The sequence below is a fragment of the Triticum dicoccoides genome, chromosome 3A, assembly GCF_002162155.2.
Source record: "Triticum dicoccoides isolate Atlit2015 ecotype Zavitan chromosome 3A, WEW_v2.0, whole genome shotgun sequence".
Taxonomy (NCBI): domain Eukaryota; kingdom Viridiplantae; phylum Streptophyta; class Magnoliopsida; order Poales; family Poaceae; genus Triticum; species Triticum dicoccoides.
In genome coordinates this window covers 364,934,365-364,944,707 of record NC_041384.1, presented here as the reverse complement: position 1 = coordinate 364,944,707, position 10,343 = coordinate 364,934,365, and the positions used below count along the sequence as shown (strand labels likewise).

At 39.9% G+C, this 10,343-nt stretch overlaps 1 long non-coding RNA gene across 1 annotated transcript; it reads right to left on the bottom strand.

The window, feature by feature from the left end:
- Positions 1-543: 543 nt before the first annotated feature.
- LOC119271568 lies at positions 544-4,458 on the bottom strand. Its single transcript, XR_005134615.1, has 3 exons — positions 4,101-4,458; positions 2,381-3,201; positions 544-1,849 (listed from the first exon to the last, which is right to left on the bottom strand). It is a non-coding gene; the product is annotated as an uncharacterized LOC119271568 (long non-coding RNA).
- Positions 4,459-10,343: the final 5,885 nt, after the last annotated feature.

The window sequence follows — 10,343 nt, the reverse complement described above, 5'->3', positions numbered from 1 at the left end:
TACCCGTTGCACCAGATGGCACAAGGTCCCATTTCAACCAAGAACTATTTGAAAATAATTGACAATTTGGAAATAATAAGGATACTAATAATGGAAATTGAAAGAAACATAGCCTCAAACTATGTAATAGAGTTTTCAAAATGCAGGCCTTCCCTCTATGCAATTCTACTATGTTAGCTGGAACTTTGGAATCAAGGCCACGATTTGTCCTTTCACTGTTGGTAGACTGTGCCCTCCCACTCCTCTGAATCCATAGCGTTTTGTCCTTCAACATCCCTTTATAGGTCAGATGGACTATAATTCCTTCATCTTCTAAAGGAGCTTAACAAACAATGCCTTGCACAACATTTTTCATCTCTTCAGTGAGGCATGTATAGTTCCCGCTCCTCTGCTTATTTATGTTAGAAGGATCCACTCTCTATAGCCATCTCTTCTTTTTTGAAGGGAACTGGACAAACAATGCCCAATGCAATGTTTATGAAATATTCTACTGTAATAGAAGTGCAAACATGAAACGAGAACCAATTGAAGAAACAAGGACTTGTTGGTCTGTTGGAATTTAAGGCAAACTTGAAATGGAAGGGCAAACCAAGATTGACAAGTACCACATCACGAACAAAAGTTTATAACAGATATAAAAGTGACAATAAACAAGTTTTTCATGATTTACAATGAACAACATGATTTGGCTTCTTCCTCTAAAATAGAAACAATGTGCAGCACTAACTTGGTGACAATCCCACCAATTCAACAACAATGGACATATTTTTCTACACTTTTCTCCTTTGCGGCTTGTAGAATCAAAGGGCTACGACCATCATTGCAGAAAAGGAAAAAATTGACAATAGTTCTTGCGTGAACGAGTCATCAGGTAATCATGTGAGTCTACTATATATAAACTGTAGGCAATATTCAGCGACAAAGGTAACATGCGTAGCAAAAAACTGGATAACAAAAGGAATACTTTCAACTAAGTCTAGAGGAAAATTTAACCGGATTTCATCTGATAACCTTGAGGCCGGTTGGAGATTGAGCAATTTTGGAATATAAATATATATTTCAAACAAATTAATGAACTCGGATGAACGGATCTTAGAAGGATGGCCTAACTTGTGGCTTTGGAACTTCAGTATCTCCATGGCTAATCAAGGCTTAGAGAGGCAGCAATTAAAGAATCAGTCGAGTTAAGGTATGCCGCTATCAATCCTTCTTTTACTAATCTTAACACACCGTTAGTATTTAAAAGACCTTGATACACTGCTCATGGTCATCTCATTATTGAAAAAGTAAATGTAAAACTGGCCTACAAGATAAAAGCATTTCCCAGTAACTGAATGTACAACCTGGGATCGTCAGTTCTCTTAACATTCAGTTACTGGGAATACCGCTGGATGAAATATAGTGCAAACTCCAGATCATAAATTTTAATACATTCAACAACTAAGATTTTGAGCCATGAGATTATACGCCGATAGTTACAATTAAGCTTGTGAGAGCATAAATCAATCATAAAAAGGCAGAAAGAATAAGCTCCAGAACACAATAAGGGCTTAAACTACTTATTTGAAAACAGTGAAACAACTCATTAAATCTAACTAATTTTAAATGATCCAGTTTTAAGAATTAATATAGTACAACTAAGAGAAGACTACAAAATCATCAATCAAGAAGATTCTACTGTATAAAATTGATAATTAGAGACAGCTGTCACTGCTTGGTCACATACCGCGGTCAACATGGCAATAACAGACATGTTATGGATATTTTCTATCCATAATTCCGCGGAGCTCCTCCGTTCTAAACCTCACCATCTTGACTGCTTTTGAATGTCACGCCGGGAATACCATTCCTTCTCTAATAATAGCAAGCTATCATAATCAAGCAATAATAGTGTGAATAACTGAACATTAAAATCTGATAGTAATATATACTAACGATCCTTTAAAGTAATTAAGACCACAGTTGTCTACTCAAAGCTCAAAAGTGCACTTAACAATGGTGTACAACAGTTAGTTTTATACACTGCCACCAAAATATTTTAACTAACACTTCCACCAACAGCCCCCCCGTGAAGTGCAATATATAATTAATATGGTCAATCGAGCATATTATATTAATGTATTACAACTAATAAAAGTGCACTGAGAAGGCAACCATAAAGCAAGAACAACCACTGTGAAGAGCACTGACGATCACAGTAATGAGAAAAAGTAACACATGGCAATAACAAAGAAACATAATCCAGAGGATGCAGATGGAAAAAAATGCAATCCAAAAAATATGACTAATATAGACAAGCCTCCAAAACTAATACTACTATTGACAGACCTCCAACACTAATACTATAGACAAGCCTCCAAAAGTAGAACACGAAATATACCTCCTGCAATTTCTTCCATCTAACTCGTTTTGATTCTACGGGAAAAGGTTGCAACATGAGGAATAGCCTGCAGAAATAGATAGATCAAATGCTGCGCAAGTCAAAAAATGTTACTGCTAGCCATAATGCATACATTCGCCATAGTGCATACATTCTATCTCTTATTATACTTTCTGCAACATACTACGACTCGGAGCAAATACATGACATATCATGGTAATGCCACAATGGTTATTATCGACTGGAATGAGTTGTCCGGATTTTTACTGGTAAATCAATTCAGTTTACATGCAACTACTAAAATTTTACAGGGAAATGTTGTAGTGATATCATGGTAGCGCAAGCATAGAAGTTGTTACAGAGTGGAAAGAACAGTCTAGATTTTCAGTACTGAATATGTCCTTCTAGCATTGCAAAAAGCTACAGTTAAGCCTCTCTCATGCTAATTATCTATGTTGAAGCCAGTAGAAAACCTGCACTTACAATGGCACGTAGAAAAACAATGGAATGTAGCTTTTTGCAATGCAAGAGGCTTAACTGTAGAAAACCTACACTTACAATGGCACCTATAAAAACTATTGCAGTCTAAGGGATAATTGCCGCCAAAAAAGGTGAGAAAATAGAAGGTTCAGATAGCACCAAGTCATAATATGATAGTAGATATCTCCAAGAAGAAATAGATCATATGTACATTGAGCCGCCACTAAGTTGTGAGTTGCTGTCTGGCAGACAAAACTTCCCTTTGAGCCGCCATAACCACTGTATCTACATGTGTAGGTTGCTACTGCCAACAACTCTTATTTAGCTGCACTCTCGTAGTTCTGAAATTAAAGGAATGAAGCACAAAGTTTAAAAGATTTAAGAGAATAGTAAACAACTATAGGTTTCAAAGGTGTGGCGAACTTGCAAATCTACATATGTAGACCTGACTGTTTGTTATGCAAAACACCCTACAATGTAAAGGATAGCGATGCCAAAATAACTAATATACATGCTCTTACATTACACACATTCAAACTTGAGAACATGACTGTTGCTGCTTCCGCGCTGCTGTACTTTGCAAATTAGTCATGGATATTTTAATTGTATAGTTGTTTTGCTATGGTTCTAAATAGCGTCTGTACCAGTTACTTACAAGCATAGTTCCATTTGCTATGGTTCTGAATCAGCATGTTTTCCCATAGAACATTTATTTACCTACAGTACTCGCATCGATATCCACGAGACAAAAAGATGGAGAGGTAAATTAATTTTAGTGGGGACTAACTGGCAAGATGCTACATCTGCCATACATACAACAACTAAGCACACTTGCATGGATTGTATGTCGTCCCCTCTTGAAACAGATGCCCACGCTAGGCGCCAAATCAAGCAAAGGAACAAAAGACTCCTCTATAAAGAGAAATGGAACTCCAGGACAAATATATCCCCTTCTCGACGAGGAAAGATCAAGGTACCAAACAAACTAAGAAAGCCAACAAAAAAACTATCAGGAATATAGCTAGATCTGAGAGCATCTCTTGAGCAGTAACAAACAAAAATCCACTTTGCAGAAACTTAGTTGAGGTACGCAACAAACTTAAAAAGACAACAAAATTTCTATATGAAAGCCTAGCTAGATCTGAGCATCTGGTTGACTGAAAGAAACAAAAAGAATCCCATTTGTAGGAACCTAGCTAGAAATGAACATCTCCTTGACAAGAAGGGTGAAGAAGCTCACCCAACAGAAGAACTGGAGCATGGACCTGGCATAATCACCACGCATCCTTGGGTCCACCGCTAGCACACTCATTTTCGTTGGGAGTCTCCTATTCCCCCTCCAAACCGGATGGTGGCTGAGCACCACGGAAGGACGAGCCCCCTTCATAAATAGATAAGATGAACATCAACAAGGGAGGGAGGCAATGGCGGATCTACATGGGCGAGGCGAAGGAGCAGCCATAAATCCCGAGCACGGCGGCCTGCGGGGGAGAGCGACTTCGGCTACTGGCGGGTGAGGGCGTGGGCGATCGGCGGCTGGCGTGTGAGTGCACGAGAGGTTGATGGCGGCGAGGGCACGAGAGGTTGAGCCACCGGCTGGGGATGAGGAGGAGGCATTGGGGAGTGGATGGAACGAGGAGGGCTCTAGGGTTGCTTTCACCCTGCCGCGTGAAGAGATGTGCATGGAAGGAGACAGACCATTAGGCTTACGCATGGGACCAGCAGTATAAGGCCCATTGGTCATTGAACGCAAGCAAAATGAACGGCCACACGAAAAACCAGTGCCCACGACCTGGCACAGGCCCCACGTCGCGTGCCGCGCGGAGTTGATTGCCAAAACCTCCTCACGCGGGAACGACCAACCCAGCCAACGAGACGACGAGACACGTACCCAGTGAAGCTGACAAGCGGAACCAGAAGCAGTGCTGGCCCACCCGTCATTACGGCAGGCCAAAGGTGGGCGCACAAGCCGGGTGCACAAGCACCGACCGGCCCCTCCGCAGCTGCTGCCCACAACGCACAACGCGCGCAGTGCGCCAGGAGCGTCCCGCCAAGAGCGGTTGACCCTAGAAAACTCTAGCCTACACCCTACACCACGGGACGGACACCCAGTGTAACCGACGAGCGGGACCAAAGACAACAACGGCCCACCCATCATCGGCGTAGCAAAGACATGGGCAGAGAAATCGGGTGCATAAGCGCTGGCCAGCCCTCTGCGGCTCGCCCACGCCACACGACGCGGACGACGCGGTGCGTGTGGAGAGGCGCACGGACACCCAGGATAGTTTCACCCAGCCAATCGGATCCAGCCCGATCCCACAGGTCATTCCCTGTCCAAGATCTACCACGCGGTGAAAACGACACAGGTCAATTCCCATTGAACATCCAATGGCCCGAAGCTAAAAAATGACCACGTTGACCAGAATCGGACGATGAACGAAGGACGCGATCGGGGAGCATCCTGGGAGCGAGTTGCCCAGCCTTTTTATAGTTTTGAATATGAGAATTATGCAGTGTCATGTCTTTTAGCCAGCCATAATATATGTGAAATGTACAATGTCATTCTGTTTAACCAGGCATCATATATTTGAATGATATCTTGCCCATCCTTTTCTTCATTACATTTCCATTTGTCGACAATGTTTGTACATTAAACTACTCTTCCTATGAATCATCCATTTGAGTGGGTGATGGAAAAATCTGGAGTGAAAACAAGGCCTTCAGAGCAGACAGTGCTACCTTTCGAAGCAGATCTCTTGCTGGGTCCTGATAGCTCCTCAGAGATGAATTCAGAGACAGATGACCAGTCCTATTCCCCCACCGAGGTGTATGCTCTAACTTGGCATGGTTATATTGCTCATATCATGCATATGGTGTCTTGCATTGCGTAGTTTAGACATCATATACACAATATTCAACACCATGTTCTTAGTTCACACAACATATATGTGAATGCCCTCTGCTTAGCATATAAATCACATATGTGGATTAAATCATGTGGTCTTGATTACTTAGATAACATGTATGTGAATTATGTCATGCGATCCTGTTCAGTTAGTCATCATATCTATGAATTATGTTATGCTATGCTATCCGGTTTAGATAAACATTATATATGTGAAATTATGTCATGCTATCTGTTTTAGTTAAACAATATACATGTCAACTATTTCATGCCATCTTTTTTCCACACTATCTATTACATATGTCTCATACAATGTCTGTACATTCAACTATTCTTCCTGTTTATCAGCCATTTGAATTGGAGCGAGTGATGGCAGGATCTAGCGGAGTAAAAACACGGTCTTAAAAAAAACGGTGCTACCACTTGGTGGATATAGAACCCCCGTCGTACATGCACGAGAACCAGCCCTAACACACATAACCCAGACTCTCGCAGATTGTACCCCTACTGCGATGGATAGAGAACCAGCTTCACCCAGTCTAACCCCTATCCCAGCAGATAGTAACCCAGTTCCTATTGACACAACACCATCTCCACCACAGAGCTTCCAAACAAGAGTAGTTAGTAAGGCAGCTCCAGTGCCCAAAGCACCAGTACTACCACGGCGAACCCCATCTCCACTAGTTAGTACATCTATTCCCGTGGAGGAAGCAGAACTAGCCATTCATAGTTTAGCATCTATCTCATTTGATGTTATTAAATCCTATGTGCGTATCTTCCCATCATGGAAATATTATACCAAAGATGAAGGAAAATGCGAGTTGCATGTGTTTGTCTAGGAGTTATGCGTAAGTAATGTTATTCATGGAAATTACTTTGCTTTGTCCCATACATTCTACCTCCATGATGGTTATAAAACAACAAATTTTTCTATTTTTCTCTATAGAGAAGGACCGATTTGGAAACTTAGGATGAGGTAACCTGTGCTAATACCTCTTCTATCTTCAAGAATGCTTGGTGGCAATATCAGAATTACCTGAAGAAAACGTGCTTCAATGGCAAAGAAACTCATCAAATTCCCTTACGTTCTCCTGAGACACATTTACTGGACGATGATTGGGAACGCCTTGTTCCGTACTGGTCCTGAACCAAGAATGTGGTAAGGTCTATGAGCTCATTTTTTAAAGTACTACATGCTTGCGTCTTACTATACTCTATTCATGTAGAACAAGTGCTTAAACCTTAAGAACAACTGTTCTCATTTAGGATTCCATTGCTATCGTGCATACTGCTTTGCTCTTGTATCACTGTATTCACTCATACAAACTTATTTTTAAATTGGAAGATCCAATCGAAACTCCAATGGCACAACAGGTATGTTTATGCATGTTTCTTTAACAGGTTTGCTCTTATAAATAGCTCTTTTGATTTCAATTTCAATTGTGTATACAGTTGACTTCTCATATCATGCACATTACTAGCATCACAACAGAGCCAATAGTGTTGTTGTACATGTAGACCCATGCTACCCATCTGAAATCTTGTTGTGCCATGTAGTTTCCCACGCTTTGTATTATGTCAGTGCTGCTTTCTCTTGAACTAATATGATTTGAACCGTTTCTCTATTTTGATTTGGCAAGACAATGCAGTGACCATAGGACATAAATATATGTTTGTTTTATGCTTTTATAATGTACTACTTGGCAATAGAAGACTTGGTAGTTTAATCTTGTCCACCTTACTAATGAACTGGTTCACCGAAATGAGTTTCATATACTAGTACATGCTAAACCTTTTATGTGTCTCCTTATTTCTTCTTTTAGAATGCTGACAGAATATTGGGGAAGAGAGTGCCTTATTAAGAAATGGTAAAGGAAGTGATGCAGATAAGGTTCCGGACAGTGAGACATCATTGTTGGTCTCCAATAAAGCTGATAAAACAGCTAAGGAAAACTATCTTGAAGACAGTGAGACAACCCCAAGGTCATGTCTTGGTTTAGTGTTCGAGGTACTAGCCACTACCACTGGCACAAGCTATTCAAACTCACTATCTGAATCAGTTTTGTTTCTTGAGTCTCAACTACAAGCAGAAAGACATCGATCAGCTGTGCTACGACAAGAAGCCGAAGGACTGCAGAAGTCCCTCGAGCATTCAGATGCATACTTTCTGGTGCAACAACAAGCATTGGAAGATTTTAGCGCCAAACAGGACAAAGCTAATAAGCTTGCTAAGCTTATTGCCAGCATGGTGGATACCCAGGATAACGTTTCTTGAGCACTTCTGAAGTTGTTTCAGTTATGGACTTGTTTTGCTGCCGCATTTATTTGTACTGGTGGCCAATTTAGATGGCCAGTGTATGTAATATGCTGCTTTGTTCCCTATATTTGCACTGTTGGCGAACTTTGATGCCCAGTGAATGTAATATGTGTAATAGCCGTAATAGCCTGGCGTTAGTTGCTTGCTTATTTATTTCCTTATTGTCTTGTTTAGTTGTTTGCTTGTAGTCACTGTAGTTATTTTTCTGCTTTTTCTAGTGGCCACAATAACCTAATTTTGGTAACTACGCCACAATAACCATGGCAACACACGGGCTGTTGTAACCATGGGCCTCCTGTGGACCGTAGGATCCATGGGCCTTCTACGTGCCATAGGTTCCACTAGATCCATGATGGCGCGCATAGCTGCGCCCGTCTATTGTGATAGAATTTTTAATAACTTCTTGCATTGTAGTGAAAGAAATTTGAAAAATACATTAAAACCGTAAGGCAGAATTGGAATGCAGTGCAATTATTACTTCTCATCCCCCTATAGTTCAGAAATGTAAATAGAGGTTACAACAAAGGAATAAATTTCTCCTACTGGCAATCTGCGTTCATACAATTCGACAATATTTGCATTTGGGCATACATTAATACACATATAGTGCATTAAAACACCATGGACTAACCGAAGTCCATAAAAATACATAACTAAGATCTAGACGGTCAAAAGAATCATTTGTCAAAAAACATGTCAAACTTACTCATAGAATAGAGATGAACAATTTGAACAATTTTAGTGTTTTCATAGAGACTGTTGAAATACAATAACATTTTTCTTTGACCATTCATTGCTTTCTTTGAGTATGTCTTTGTTGTCTCAAATTACTTTCAATGTAGTTCTTTGAATACGTCTTTGTTGTGTCAACATAGATCGCTGATAATGTAATTTAACTCATTGAGGAGATCTTCTCTGGTTGAATAATTTCATATGATCTACAATAAGGAAAGTTTTCTTGAGGGAAGAAACTAAAAATCACCCCCAAAGCGCTCGATCAAGTGGTAGTAGGTTGTTATGAAATTCTAACTCAAGTAGTGCGAAATGCAAATAAATTAAAGTTGTTCACCATAAAGCAACATCATAATGTAAGCGATAATAGAGTATACTGATGCAGCTAAACAGTAGCATCGCTACTCAAATACTCCCTCCATAAAGAAATATAAGAGTGTTTAGATCACTACGCTCTTATATTTCTTTATAGAGGGAGTAGAATTTATGTTAATATTCGTAACAGAGGATCACCTACCATAAGTACCTAGTATCAAGATTTAGAAATCTTGTATGGCTATGAAACATCCTTGCTGAATTATTCAAGCTGGGAAATAAAATAGAGGTCCACTATCATGCTATTGTTTCTACATGCCCATAATAAATTATGGTACCTTTCAACATTTATCCACTTGCGTGAAGACATGCAAGGTTTCTAAAATAAATGACCACCACATTAATCAAGAGAAACCTGCATAGTTTTTGTAAGTGAGCCATACCTAAAGTGATCATGAAAAAGATCATATGGCACTTTCATTTCACTCATGTAAATTTAAGATCTTGGCGTTTTGGCTAGCAGTTGCTCTGCATATTCTAGTTGCTCTGCCGACTCTTATTCCTATTTAAGTAAGTCTTGTTGCAAGGTGTTACTACTTCCTTGCAAACATGTAGAAGCTTTTGAGGTGAAACAAATAAGTGCAGGACAAGGAAAACTGAACAAATTGGTGGCACAAAAATTACACCTTTTGGCCAGCCCGCTAAGAACAATTATGTCCTGCTCCTTCTAATAACAACTTGAACCTATGGAAATAGGACACAAATGCTACCCACAGTATGATGAGAAACTTTGATTGCACAATTCTATAGATATCCTCACTATTCAAAGTAATGGCATTAACTCCTCCACAAGGCAAGAACCATGATATTTCAGTTTTAAATGAAAAATACCTGACCACAAAGGATGGCATGACAACAGATCATCAAACTAAAAAAGGCCAATCTATATAAACCATATAGAGTTTCAAATAACAGAATCAATGCGACCATGAAGCCTCAAATCATGGAAGTGCATAATGAACACCTCTCAGCTACAGCTTGAAAGCTTAGCTTTCGTTCGATAATAAGAAATATCAAAAAAATGTAATGTTGTTTGACCCAAGTTTCAGAGTTCAGGGTCCACCTTGACATCCTTTACTAAATAACAAAACTTCTCCCTTGCGTGTGTATATAGCATGATAAAAAAATCAAAACCCTCAGAAGTTTAAAGAAAC